Source organism: Dipodomys spectabilis, unplaced genomic scaffold (assembly GCF_019054845.1).
Source record: "Dipodomys spectabilis isolate Male_0828 unplaced genomic scaffold, ASM1905484v1 ptg000137l, whole genome shotgun sequence".
Taxonomy (NCBI): domain Eukaryota; kingdom Metazoa; phylum Chordata; class Mammalia; order Rodentia; family Heteromyidae; genus Dipodomys; species Dipodomys spectabilis.
In genome coordinates this window covers 10513208-10528527 of record NW_024870814.1, presented here as the reverse complement: position 1 = coordinate 10528527, position 15320 = coordinate 10513208, and the positions used below count along the sequence as shown (strand labels likewise).

The 15320-nt window shown below is 38.1% G+C and overlaps 1 pseudogene and 1 gene segment (V, D, J or C); both read left to right on the top strand.

Moving 5' to 3' along the window:
• Window positions 1-15320, top strand: part of LOC122116802 — a 438425-nt gene that overhangs the window by 29648 nt on the left and 393457 nt on the right.
• Window positions 3969-6931, top strand: LOC122116694 (annotated as a pseudogene).

The window sequence follows — 15320 nt, the reverse complement described above, 5'->3', positions numbered from 1 at the left end:
TACCAGCAGAAACCAGAGAAAGCTCCAAAACTCCTGATCTATGCTGCAGATACTTTGTTGTCTGGAGTTCCATCAAGGTTGAGTGGTGATAGATATGGGACAGAGTTTACTCTCACCATCAGCAACCTGAAGCCTGAAGATGTTGCCACTTATTACTGTCAACAAGGTTACATTGCTCCTCCCACAGTGATACAAGCCATAACATAGAACTCCTAGGGAAGCAGAAGTGAGAGCCTGGGCTGCCCCCACAGCTGCTTCTCTTGGTGCTTTCCTCTGCTGAGAGTGCTTCTAACAGGAATCCAGGCTTAGAAAGTTACTGCAAGGTTTTGGTAGAAGAAAAAGATTTTTAAACATCATATTTTTCTTTCTTTTGATTATCCAACAGGACACAAATTATGTTTGTTCTCCTGATTTAAAAAATGGTAGGGGTTAGTAGTCTTAAGGATTGCAAGTTATGGTATCAATGTGGATTTAAACATCAAAATAAAAGTACATAGATTTAAAAAAAAACATTTAAACTAGTGATAGGATCATTATTTTATCCTGTGTGTGTGTGTGGGGGGGGTCTATGCCAGGATTGTGACATGGGTTTGTGACTGATTTCACCTGTGGTTCACAAACATGTTGATTTAAGATGTAGATTATTATACTATCAATGAGAGAGCTTAACTATCACTCTGAAAGACCTGAATTAAGACATTCAGAGACTTCTGCACAAGTGAAACCAAGGTGTGAAGGTATGCTCTGTAGCCCCACTGCTGCTCATGTGTAATTTGTCAGTGATGGAGTTTTTATCCTCCAGGATGAGCATTTATGGATTCCATCTATTAGACAGGAAATTTCCAAAAGCAGCATTAACTTGTACTTCTGTGAAACTTGTCAACCAAACACTGGGAGTAAGGTTGGTAATTTTTAGAGGTTCCCTTTGCCTTGGAAAATCCCCACTCTTCTTGTTTTGTGTTTTGTTTTTTAAATTTATTTTTATTGTCAACATGATCTACAGAGGGCTTACAGTTACATGTGTAAGGTAGTGTGTACATTTCTTGTTAAACATTGTTACCCTCTCCCTCATTTTTCTCCCATTCTCTCTACCCAAATTATATATTCTGTTGTGTGAAATAAAAACAATAGCCCAACCATAATAATTTGGTAGTAAATAAGTAACTGATGAAAAATCATCAATCTGTCTCACAGTGTTTGTGCAGAACCGTGCACTCCCCTCTCATTATTGGAGACTCCATGGGGATCATGGAAGGACCTAGACTCCATAACGCCTGCCTGCTATCCATGGAGAACTGGCTTCCACTTCCTGAAGGTCCAGTCAGTGCCTACTACACAGTTATGGAACAATTTCTTTAAATGATTTTTGTAGATGCAAGACTATTCTCTGTGGATTTCAACATGATCTCTGGGATCCCAGACAGTTTCTGTGGCAGCAAGTTAGAAAAACATAACCAACTATCTGTAGAATTGATTCTGAGCATGAAAGAACACAATACTGTCTGCTCTTTGGACTCAATGACTGTCCCAGTGCTACAGTTTTGAATAAGAAACTGCCTGCTTGGGTAGCCCAGCTGTAAACTTGTCCCTTCAGTGTGGAACAAGCAGGGCATACTCCCTAGTTCTGTGTCAGAGAAAAATGTCAAGGAATTCATGTGTCCAAATTAGTAAGAAGCCATGAGACACCCAGTTTGTACCTATCTCCTGGGGTGGCACAGCATCTTCATTATGGCTACACCTTTAGGGGAATGGAGCAGTGAGACTTGAGGCTTGGAGAGCTGACTGGAAACCTCATCCTCAGTTTCTCTATTTTGTTTGTACAGTGTAAGTGTAACAATTGAGGCTGAATTTGTGGCAAGAATACTGGAGCAGTTTGACTGATCACTTGTGATTTAGCATTGTGGTCTCTAGTGGTACAGTATATCACTTGGTAATATGAAGAAACTTCTTTTTTCCTCTACTATTGCCTTCTGCTTTTACTTACTATGTATTCCTTTACAGTCCAACGGCAAACATAGGGGAGCATGATCCTAAAGGAGAAGCTAAGAAGGACATGGAAATGAATACTCAGTTTTAATTACTTACAGTTTATCCACAGTTAAAATGGATAACTGTTATTCAACACCATTAAAAATACAATGTGAAACTAAATATACATCCTGGAGAAATCTCATTAAAAACAGTTTAATATAAACCAATATCATTTCCCTTCCATTTCCTTCTGTTCCTATCTTTCCTTCTTCCTTCCTTTTTTTAATGTGTGACTGTCTCGGTTTGTGATGTCTTTGTGTGTGCATGTGTAAGGTGAGGGAGAGGGAGTGTGCTGGAACTGGTAATCTAATTCTGGGAGTCATGCATGTTAGACTTATAGTCTATCACAGATCTATATGAAAAGAAATGTAATTTTGCAATTACACAGTTGAGCTTGAGTTTTATTGTTTTTTTCAATTCTTAAGGAAAAGATCAGTTTATAAATGGAAATAAAATGATCCCATACATGCTGAAAATAAATTTTAAAAAAATCCAAAATTGTGATGAAGGTCAAAGCACATTTTACCATACTGGATACTGACAGTGAATGCTTTCCATGTTAAAGTAATTCATGAGTCACTCAATGCACTCTATAGATCCATTCACTATACTGTCATAATCTGGGAGGTGGATATCTGTGAACCTAGCACCAGGAAGCAAACTGGTATCAGAATGACTCAATCTCAGCATATAAAATGCAAAACAATCAGAGTTCAGAGTGAGACCATAGTTCAATATAGAAAACACAAAAATCACTGTAGAATTTTGGTGATTCAGAAACATATATTAATTATGCTATCATAGACGTAATGAGAAAAGCTAGACTAAACAAAATGCTTTTATTTGAGAAAATAATCATGAATTCAAAATTTTCCATACTAATATATTCCATAACAAGTACAATTAAAGTTCCTTTTTCCTAGTTTAATGATCCTATGAAAACGATTTTTTGTGGAGAGGATCTTGGCAACAGCAAAATAGTAATTCAACATATGGCAGTTTTCCTATATGAATGGGGACCTATTAAAACACTTTCAAGCAAAGGAAGGATAAGATAGCACATGAGCTCTAGTTCTACCCTATTTGAAAACAGAAAAAGTGCCTCAATTAGAAATCAAGGAGCCAAATCTTGTCATCATTTCACGTCAGTGTTGCAGATATGGACCTAAAAGAGGAATGTGATCATTCACAGCGTTACACCTCACAGCACAACATCTGTGGTCATTGATTCACATGCCTGGTTAACTTAAGTGCTTTCACGTGACAACTGACCCAGCAGCTATGCCTGTCTGAATCAGCTCTCACAGGCTTGTGAGACAGGAGAGCTCTAGATCAGGAGACCTCATCTTTCATCCCACCCTGATCCTATACCCTAGAGTTCCTCCAGGAACATTCTCTAAAACCACATTACTAACATTTCAAATATATCTTAATAGCCCATTCATAAGTGTCTTGTGACTAACATCTTTTCTGAATTTAAGGTTGCCTATTAGAATTTAATCTTGAAATAGATGTCTGAATGACTGGGAAGGGGAATTTTATTGTAGAGATACTATACAGAGGGGTTTCAGTTACATTAGTAAGGTAATGTAATGAGTACATTTCCTATAGAGCATTGTTACCCCCTCCTTTGTTTTTCCCTACTCTTCCTTCCCTCCCTACCTCCCCAACTCCTTCCTGCCCTCATACCCGAAGTTGTAAAGTTTGTTTTCAACATAGTGTCTTGTACATCTCATTGTTACAATGGGTTAACCCATAACCTTATTTCTGCCTTTTGTTATTTCCCTTCCCTCCCCAAACTAGAAAAATGTATATATATAAGATGTAGCGCACCAGAATCAAATACAGTGAAAACAGGGGTTATACCAGGGGGAAGAACATACAAAAGAAACAAAAAATTCACATGGTACATTAAAAACAACAGCAACAAAGAAAAAACGTCTTTTGTCCCTATTTGGGGTTCATTTCATTTAGCATCATCTTATATGGGGAATTGTTTTATATTCCTTACAGATTCCATTCTATCAACAAATGAAAAGGATCAACAATAAACAGTGATGGAAGAAAAGCATCAAGAGTAAAAGTGGAGTTTATCAACTACTGAAATCTAACATCTGGCATTGTATAAGCTTCTGTGTGAGAGAAAGACTATCAGATGGCAAACAAAGTCCAAAATAAACAAAAGAGCTGCCTATCTTATAACCGCAAAGTAAGAATGAGTGTCTTGCTCTGTATTTCACAGGTCTTCCCTGCTGTACATGGCAACATTAAGCCAGTGTCTCCCTACCCAGGACAAAATTAGAGATTAGGGGAATATCAGCTCAGAAATGAGATGTTACAAGTATGTTGTGTGTGTGTGTGTGTGTGTGTTTGTGTGTGTGTGTGTGTGTGTGTGTGTGTGTGTGTGTATTTGTGTCAGGAAATTTTGTCAGTTCTTTTAAAAGATTGTGTTCCTCTATAAACTGGAAATCTAAGAGCTTTCCTTCAAATTCTTTTTGGAATTTTTATAAGAGAATTTGGCACAAGTTCTTGACACCATGAAACACTAAGCCTGGGATTGAATAGTCTTCCTGATTATGGTAAAGTAGACATACTGAAGGAACCTGAGTCCTTTCTGCCATCATTATGTTGTAATAGCCCACTCCTTCCCAGCCTTCAGACTTCTAAGTATGAGTTGGTGCTGCACTATTGTTTCTTCTGCTAGCATATAAAGATGCATCCTCTGAAACTAGTCCCAAGTAATTCTATTTTGCTGTCATAGAGATGTTCTGCATGTCAGACTGTAGCAGAGCAAGCCCTCCTTCCTGTAGGTGAGCAGCTAGCTGAGAAAGCAGATTTCATGATAAAAGCAGAGACAGTCTCATTAAGGGATACCTTTTCCAGGGTGTTTTTTCTCATATCATATCATTTGAGCCTGTGTGCTGTTTTGCCACTAGATGGAAGTGTAGGACCAGGTTTATATTATTGGGTTACATACAAATAAAATAAGAGCTCAGAACTTGGTAGGCACAGTTAAGGGATTTTAGTGTCTTTGGGTGCTTAGGGTCATCAGTAGTCATCCAGTGCTCTGTAAGTTATTCCTATTAAGGTCACTCACCATAGTTATTTATGTCCTTCCTGGCAACTCAGTCATACTGTGTTAATGTCCAGATAAGTCTAAATAACCTCTTAGAGTTTATGACTACTCTTTTCCAATTTTCACTTCTCTTCCTATAGTCTAACTGTGAAACAGCCTCTTGTTTTTCTTAATATTGTCTCCTTCAAGGGAAATTAACACAGAATTAGAATTAAGAAACAAAGGAATTCTGTCCACAGACCTTAAAGGATCAATAGAGCATCTCCTTATAGAGCACAAAATCTGAACTAGTAAGAAAAACATTTTCTCTGCAGGGAAAATTCTTCTGCTTTGCTCTGACCTAGGACCACTGGGCATTTGCTCTGCTATACCATATGGAGCTTACCAGACAAAGCCATCACCCCTGGTCAGAGCTCAGGCTGTCAGTGGGTTGTGGAGTGTTTTGGCCTGTGTCCACAAAGCCACTAAACATGTATGCTGCCCTGGGTGATAAAAGTCACTAGGAGAGGAGCTGTCCATGGTAAGTACTAGACACAAAGCTTCTTCATATTGGAGGGTAAGATCCAGTGTTTCTCCTGGGCTCCTGTTTCACTTTCTCCAGACCTATTCATGCCATTGTGTATCTTCAGAATGTGAAGGTCTCTGTTTCAGCAGCAGGAGCATAGGGGTGGATTTGGGAATTCATGAGTCTAAAGGGTTTGGAGTAGGAAGGATTCTGTGGAGTTGTATAACCAGCCCAGATTTTAGTATACCAACTCAATATATCTAAATGTAATATCACATACACCAACAAACAGAATTGCATCTATGTATATTCAAAGTAGGACTACAGAATGAGCTTGAGTCTCTTCTATTGTGTCTAAGTTGAAGCCCCATCCTAATAAGTTCTTCATTCTCAGCCTTATACTTATGGCTTTAGCTATGATCAGATTTTCTTTTGATAGGTCTGACTGGGACTTGTTGGGTCATTGAATCTGTGCAGAGTTACTGTGATGATCCAGCTCTGTGCCTGTGCCCATCCCTGCAGCTGTGCTAAGACCCTGCTGATTTGCATCTGCCAAGAGCACAGCCCACTGCCTGAGCATTTCTAATAGCTGGTCTCAACCTGTGCAGGAGTCAGCCTCATTCAACACACAGTAAAGCCATGGCAGCCCCTGCTGAGCTCCTGGGGTTCCTGCTGCTCTGTCTCCAAGGTAGGGAGGGTCAGCCTGGAGATCTATTCAGTCCAGTGTGATCAATGCTGCTTAGCACTTCATGGAAGTCTTCTTGTATTATGATTAATACTATGGTGATTTTGTTTTGTGTTTCTCTACCAGGAGCCAGATGTGACATCCAGATGACCCAGTCTCCACCTTCACTGTCTGTTTCTCCAGGAGACAAAGTCACAATCACTTGCCAAGCCAGTGAGAATAATTATGACAATTTACACTGGTACCAGCAGAAACCAGGGGAAGCGCCTAAGCTCCTGATCAGTTATGTATCAAATTTGCAACCTGGGGTTCCACCCTCAGTAGCAGTGGGTATGGGACAGAGTTCACTCTCACCATCAGCAGCCTGCAACCTGAAGATGTTGCCACTTATTACTGTCAACAAAGTACTAGTTACCCTCCCACAGCGATACAAGTCATAGCATAAACCTCTCAGGGAAGGAGAAGTGTGAAGCTCAGCTACCCCAGCTGCTCCTCCTGGTGCCTCTTCCTGCTAAGGGTACTTCGTAGAGGAAGCCAAGTTCTGAAATTTATTGGAATGATGTTTTTGATTTGTAGCAGTGGCAAGGATTAGCACTGTACTATCACTCCAGTTTATCCCACTGTTTTTCCCAGCACAGATGCCTCTTCTAATAAAAAAGAAAAATATTTCCTCTGAAGATTGTGAGTTTTGGCATCATTTACTATTAATTCAGCTAAATTGAAGGCAGGCAAGTTAATAAGTACCAACTGTTTTAATACAGAGAACTAGATTCTAAAGTTTCCATGTTGAGTGGTGGACAATGACATTAATAGAAATGAGATTATTTGGTGCATTCATAGGCCTTAGCTGTGTTAAAGTTTAGAATGTCTCATCATGTGATCCTCTGTCATGCAGAGAGAGCCAGTAGTGAGGTAATTACATCCTCACTTGCTCTAAGCACCTTTGCAAGTAACCTGGATTTACCTTTGCTCATGTATCTGACTGCTGATTTAAATAAATTTAAATCCTTTCCTGTGCCCCTCAGTCTCATAGGAATTTCAATCAATCAACTCTTCAGGAAACCATAGGAGGGGCAATTACTCTGGAACAAAACAAAACAAAACAGAAGGCTTCTAGAGTGATAGCACTGACAGCTAATAAATGTTCCACAGGCTAGGATAGTAACTATGGCTCAACTCTCAAATTTTTCATTTAGAGAATAACCCTAGAATATAGTTGAATGTATTTGAGCCAACATTGACTATTGATCTTTCTTTACTTCTCTTTGCATTTCAGGAAATAATTGTACTTGAATACCAAAGGACTAGTTCTTTCAGGTAGCAATCTATTTGTGTGTGTGTGTGTGTGTGTGTGTGTGTGTGTGTGTGTGTGTGTGTGTGTGTTGGAACTAATAGTATATTTGGAAAGAGTTCAGACATTGTAATCCAGCCCAATCTTCATTCAGAACCTGAATCTCCTACTTATTATTTTTTTAATAGAAGTTGAATAAATTGGGCATATTATGGGAATAGATATATAGTCTTGTTGTGAGAATGAAAAGAGATTATTGGCAGAAAATGTCTGCCATGGTATCTAGCACATCATCAGATATATACTAATACCCTTTGTAGTTGTTTTCCTTGCATTCAAGTTCAACATTTCTAATTCCAGACAGTGTCTTTGAAAAATGGTGTTCCTTCTATCCTGTATTATATATTAAGGGATTCCCATCTACATCCCCTTAGAAATTTACCTTTTGGTCAGAATCATAGGACAATTCTTTTCTGAGCTAAGAATATTATTTTAATAGAAGAAATTATGATATTACTCTTACTGCTTTTCATTTTTCCTCATTCCGTATTTCCATATTGGAGAATGGAGTATTCATTTTAAGGGATTCCTTATCCAAATCTCACAAATTTGGGGACCAGAACCAATAGAAATTTCCAATCTCTTATCTCTGGATGATGGAATTCTGAAATTAATATCTCCATTCATCTCTAATCAAGAAGTTTATGTTCTAGCAGCTGTTTTAATTATGTGCCAGGAAAAATCTCAATCATTGCTGTAGAAACAGAGACATGAAAACATTGGGTTCAATGCTTGCTATTCCAGCTTGTGGAATCTAATTTAACTGTGAAATTTGTAGTTGTGATCACACCACAAAAAAACAGGGATTGGGGGATAATATGGCAAGAAAAGAAATAGAAACTGACAATCCCAGCTTTTAAATGAAAAGAAAGTGTAAAAGTGTACAGGTTAGGATAATTTTAAAATAATCACAAATTAATACAATTCTTTCTTAATCATTCTGTCACACTATTTGGGTGGAATTGTATTTTTAATTTTAATTTTTTATTTTTTATTATGATAATACCATACAGAATAGTTACAATTACATGGGCAAGATAATGAGTACATTTCTTATCAAGCATTGTTGCTTAGTCTGTTATTTTCCCTTCCTATCCCTTCCCATATCCAGCCCCCCACACCCATATCCACCCTTCTTCCTCCCTTCCCCCCTCCCCCCTTTCCCCACCAAAGTTGTAAAGTTTTTCTACATAACGAACTGTATATCTCATTGTTGCAATGGGCCCACCAGTATCCCTATTTAAACAATTTGTTTTTTTCCCTTCCCCTCGAACATCAAATACAGTGAAAGCAGGAGTGATATTGTGGGGGAGGGCCATACAAAGCAACAAAGGAATCATCTTATAAATAGGTTAGAAACAATCCCATGAGAGTAAAACCCATGAGAGTTTTAGCATTTCTTGAATACTTATCTTGGTGTTCATTTCACCTAACATCAACATATCTGACCTTTTCTGCTTGACTCACACTAGTTATTACAAGTAAGGGAAACCATGGGGCCTATGTTTCTTTGCGTCTGGCTTATTTCACTTAGAAAAATTTTTTTCAAGTCTTTCCATTTCCTAACAAATGGGCAATGTCATTCTTTCTGATGGTCACATAGAATTCCATTGTGTATATATACCACATTTTCTTGATCCATTCATCTACTGAGGGGCATCTGGGTTGGTTCCAGATCTTAGCTATGGTAAATAATGCTGCAATAATGGTGATGGTAGCTTTAGTGTGGTCTTGTTTGTAAACATTTGGGTAAATGCCCAAAAGTGGGATTGCTGGGTCATAGGGGAGCTCTATGTGGAGTCTTTTGAGGAACGTCCATACTGCTTTCCAGAGTGGTTGAAGAAGTTTAGACTCCCACCAACAATGCAATAAGGTTCCCTTTTGTTCACATCCCCTCCAGCATCTGTTGTTATTAGAGTTTTTGATTTTAGCCATTCTAACTGGGGTGAGGTAGTATCTCAATGTTGTTTTGATTTGCATTTCTTTTATGGCTGGAAAGGTTTAGCATTTCTTCATGTGTCTATTGGCCATCCTTCTTTCCTCTTTAGAGAAGTTTTTCTTTAAGTCTTTGGTCCACTTATTTATTGGGCAGTTGTTTCTTTGTTGTTGGGGGAATTAATTTTTTGAGTTCCAGGTATGTTTTAGATATGAGACACTTGTCCATTGTATGTCTAGTGAAGATCTTCTCCCAATCCATGGGCTTTCTACTGATCTTGCTAGCTATGTCTTTTGCCATGCAGAAGCTCTGCAATTTCATGAAATACCATTTGTCCAACCTTTCTTTGAATAGCAAAAATGATCCTCAACGGAAAGAACAGGAATATCAATACCAAATTTCAAACTCTACTACAAAGCCATAGTAATCAAAACAGCTTGGTATTGGCACAAGAACAGACCTCAGGACCAACGGAATAGAATTGAAAACCCAGAAATGAACCCCCAAATCTATAGCCATCTAATCTTTGATAAGGGAGCTAAAAAAATAGAATGGAAGAAACACAGCCTCTTCAGTAAATAGTGCTGGCAAAATTGGTTAACTAATTATAGAAAAATAAAGTTAGATCCTTCTACATCACCCTGCACCAGAATCACCTCCAAATGCATCAAAGACCTTGGAGTTAAAACAGACACTCTGAAAACATTACAGGATGGAATAGGAAAAACCCTAGGTCTCCTTGGTACAGGCCCAAATTTTCTTAATAGAGACCGAGAAACACAACAAATCAAAGAAAGGTTGGACAAATGGGATTGCAAGAAATATTTTTTTTATTTTTTTAAAAAAATTTATGGGGTTTCAACTCAGGTCCTGGGCTCTACCCCTGAGCTCTTTCACTGAGGTGGTAGTGCTCTACCACTTTGAGCCACAGTGCCACTTCTGGTTTTTCGGAGTGATTAATTGGACATAATTTTCACAGGGACTTTTCTGCCTGCTATGGCTTCTAACCAATATCCTCAGTCTCAGCTTCCTGACTAGCTATGATTTGAGGTGTGAGCTACCACCAGTGTCTGGCAGGTGAAATTCCTATTAAATAGTTTCACTGATCTGTAGTATTGCTATAGTATGAAAATGATATTATATTTGGTAAATTACAGAAATTATTACATGGACTTTAATACTTAAGTCCTAAGGTATGACATCTCTCTGCTTTTACTCTCACTCAAAAGAAAAGCTATTATTTCTCAGCTCAAGGAAACCAGTTTTAATCTCCTTGTACTGTTCTTTATCCTTGATTAGGGTACAGGGCCATGTTTATGGACCATATTTATCCTACAGATCCAAACCTTTGCAATGGATTTATTTGGCTCACAGATGCAGGCGGCATAGTCTTTAGAGATGTTACACCAAATACTGAAGTCATTTATGTCACTCCAGTCTCAAGAGAGAGCTCTTTTCCTCCTCTTATCTTTTCCCATACAGCTGCACCAACAAAGACATGTGCAGGTTCACTATAGGTAGTACTTTTCCTCAATCTCTGAGATAAATGCTCAGCTCTAATCTTGCATTGATTTACTAGGACTTCTGAGTTTAGGTTCTAAAAATGAGGATCATGGTCTTTTAATAGTGAAGAAAATGAAAAATATTTTACTGTTATATGTGTTTTCAGAAATCACATTTCCATATTTAGCAGTGTGCAGAAAGGATTCTTTATTGAGAAGGCTTTCAGAGTTTTAAATTCTTTGCTGGGCAACTTTAGTAGAGTAGCATTATATAGTTCTCTTTCTGTTGCTCTGCTTGTTCCCTAATTTTGTTCTTACATTTAATTTTCCCTCTCTAATTTCTAATATGTTTCAGATTCTTTTAATAGTAGAATATTAGAGGGTTTGATTGTGTCTGAAAAAAACAGATTTTAGTTAGTTAACATCATAAGAAAAAAATGGGAAGATCACAAGGGAAGATTTCATGATCCTCGAGGCAAATAAAATACATTACTACTGAACAACAGAATATTTCAGTCCTGTGGTCCTGATATATGTTAAGGTTACTGAGATGAGTCAGCCACATAGCTGTGCTCACCTAGCCCAGGCTATGCTGGTTTGCATGGGTCCCTCATTACACAGCCCAGGTGTCCTAAGGAATTATTCATAGTCAGCTCATAACCTATCCAGCAGTCTCAGTCAGCACACAGCATGGACAGGAGGGTCCCTCTCCCACTCCCCCAGCTCCTACTGCTCTGGCTCCCAAGTTAAGGAAGGACAACAGTCAATATTTACTCAACATGGTATGCCCATTGTTGTGTGGCTTTTCAAGGAAATCCTCTTCTAACATGATTAACCATGTGAATACTTACTTTTATATTTCTAATGTCAGGTGCCAAATGTGGCATCCAGATGACCCAGTCTGCATCCCTGCCTGCATCTCTAGGAGACAGAGTGATCATCAATGGTCAGGCCAGTAAAGACATAAATAATGAGCTATTCTTGTATGAACTGAAACCAGGGAAATGGATTAAACCTTTAATCAATTATGCAATTCATTTGGTATCTGGGATGCCATTCAGTTGCAGTGGATCTGGGATAGAGTTCACTCTTGCCATCAGCAGCCTGCAGCCTGAAAAATGCAACTACTTATCACTGTCAACAACTTAGAAGTGAGCCTGCCAGAGTGATATACATCATAATATAAAGCTCCCAGAGAAGCAGAAGTGTGAGGCTGGGCTGCCCCAGCTGCTCTTCCTGTGCTTCCTCTGGCTATGAGAGTTTTCATTTGTAGCTGGGCAGTGAAAGTCATTGGAAGGGTTTGGTAGAAAGGGAAAAGAAGGCTTCTCAGTGCCCTAACACTCTTTCTTCCTCCTGAAGTCCATCAGGAGGCACATAGCAATGCCTCTCATGATTTAATAAAGAATACGTATCAGTACATAATCTGGATTATCTCATCAGCTAAGACTTAGCCATCAAAAGAAGAACACGTCTTTGATTTCCCTAGGAAGATTAAAAATATTAAAGTGTGTATGTGAGTAAAAAGTATAAAGTTTCAAAAAGCTTTTGTTTTGTTTTGATCCCAGTGCTGGGGCTTCAATACTAGGCCTCTTGTTCTTGCTCTGCCTTTTCTCATGCTCGAGGATTCTCCATTTCCAGATGTCTGATAATTAGTGAGAAGAGTCTCTTGGAATTGTCTATCTTACTACAAAATACAATCCTGAGATCTTAGTCTCCTAAATAACTATCATTATAAGCATGAACCACCATGATTCACTCATAATAAGTGTAAAAATTGTTGGGTTACAGTATGAGTTTTCAATCTGGACATTGACTAATGATGAAATTTGTTATTAACATATTCATAGCCTTAAACATTTATTGTTTCTTTGGCGTTAGTTTTCAAAGGTATGGAGGAATGCCTAACAAAGACTTAGATACTAGTACTGGGGTAATCTAAGGTCCAGGGCATCAGAAGTCAGAGTGCATCGCCACAGAAGATCTACCATGAGATTCTTAGATTTGAGTGTGATACCCAAGGGTATCATGATCTCTAATTCCAGTCATTGTCTTTGAAAAATGGTATTCTTCCTATCCTATAATAATTATAAAAATTTAGAATTTCCCATTTACATTCTTCTACCAATTTATCTCTTTGTCAGAATTTATAGGACAATACTTTACAAAGAGTTGAGAATACTTTAAATAAGAGCAATTAGAATGTTACCCTTACTGCTTTTCATTTTTTCCTCATTCCAGATTCCAGATTTCCTCACTTTGGATTTGGGTAGTGGAATATTCATTTGTGGTTGAATGAAATACCTGGAGATGAGACTAGTGTATTTATCAAATAAAGTTTGGGGATCAACCTGAGATGTGCTGTGAGTTGTCATAATTGGTCATGTGACACCAGGATTAAATAAAAACCACCAAGACCGAGTACACATTCATTGGAAGTGCAAATTCCAGATTTCATATGACCCATGTTGCACTGAAAAAGTTGCTTTACAAATTAACTAGCATAAAAACCAACCAGTTATATAAGAATCATTGTCTTTCTGTGGTTCTATTCGCTTAATAATAAAATGTATAGTAATATTTTTCATCAAGCATGCAGTCTTGGACCATGGCAGTAACAGATTACCTCTATGTCAGAAGCTTGAAACCCACCTGTAGCTATGCATGTTTCCAAATCCCCATTAACACATATTTAGCAGAGCTGTGTCACTGTCTCTGGGTTCATCAAGTAAGAGCACACCTAGCACTGAACCCTGGAGCCTGAGCTCTCACACTGAGTCCTGGTACTCTGATTCTAGCTGAGATAAATGAGTGTAGAGAGGTCCATGAGAGAACATTCACAAATTCCAAGGTCTCAGTTTGAGTCCCCATTCAGCAGGCCCAATATTCACAACCCCATTTGAACCAGAATGAATTTGTTTGAAGACCATTGAATGAGTAATCCTTAATACAATACACATAAGCATAACACAGGTATTATGCTTATTTTTTCATATTCTACTGGCAGTACTATGGACTTATGCTCTGCTGTTCCTGTCTTCATTCTAACAGTTTCCATCATATGGGGGTGGGGGGTACAGAACTCAGGAAAGGCCTTAGAGATCCATCCACATATTAGCTCTATCTTGTTCCAATTGTAGAAGCATAGCTATAATACTGGTAAGTCTGATATCACTGTCAAAAACTGTGCTGTTTCACGTGGTAAATACTAAGCATAATTAGATAAATGCATACTAAACATAATTAGATAAATGCAAGTTAAAAGTAAATTGAGTTTTCTAGTTACACTAGCTTTATTTCTAATGTCACTGACATATGCACAGAAACTTACCATATAGTACAGTACAAATATGGACATTCTATTAATTTAGAAAAACCATATGGTCAGCACTGGTCTAATTATATGCAGTCAGTAAAGTATCACAAAGCTCATCAATGTTTAGTCCAGCAGACAAGCTAGCCCCAGAAGCTTCCTTGATTTAGGCAATTGTTTTGCTTCATTTTTCCTATATTGAGTTGACATTTCTTTTTTTTTTCTCTCTTTTTTTTCTTTTTTTGTCAGTTGTGGGGCTTGAGCTGTAGGCATGGACAGCTCAAGGCTAGCACTCTACTACTTGAGCCATAGCACCACTTCCAGTTTTCTGGTGGATTATTGGAGATAAGAGTTTCACGGTTTTTCCTGCCCATGCTGGCTTTGAACCATGATCCTCAGGTCTCAGCCTTCTGAGTAGCTAGGATTATAGGTATGAGCCACCAGGGCCCGGCAACCTTTCTTTCATGATACACCATGCCAAATTAATCTAACGAATTAGCCTTGCCTTTAACAATAATGCATTATAAAAAGTATTTTACCACTTCATGCCTTCCTGAGGATAAGTTAGGAGTACATAGGATAATCAGTACATAAAAGCATTTCTTTTAAAATTCTTATTTTTGTATAATTATTATCAGGTAACAGTAACAGGAGGGTGAAGAATGGGGAGGGAAGGGATGGTAGAGGAAAAATAAAGGAGGAGGGAACAATGCTCAATAGGAAATGTACTCATTACCTTACTCATGTAACTGTAACCCCTCTGTACACTATTTTTGCAATAAAAAACATAAAAAAGAAGAGGGTGAAGAAGAAAGAAAGGAGAATAATATTATTCCTGTCATGGATTTATTCCAATAAAAGTAGAGAAAGTATCAAGTACTTGGTATCTTTCCATTTGTGTCAAGTATTTGTTGTCTTTCCATT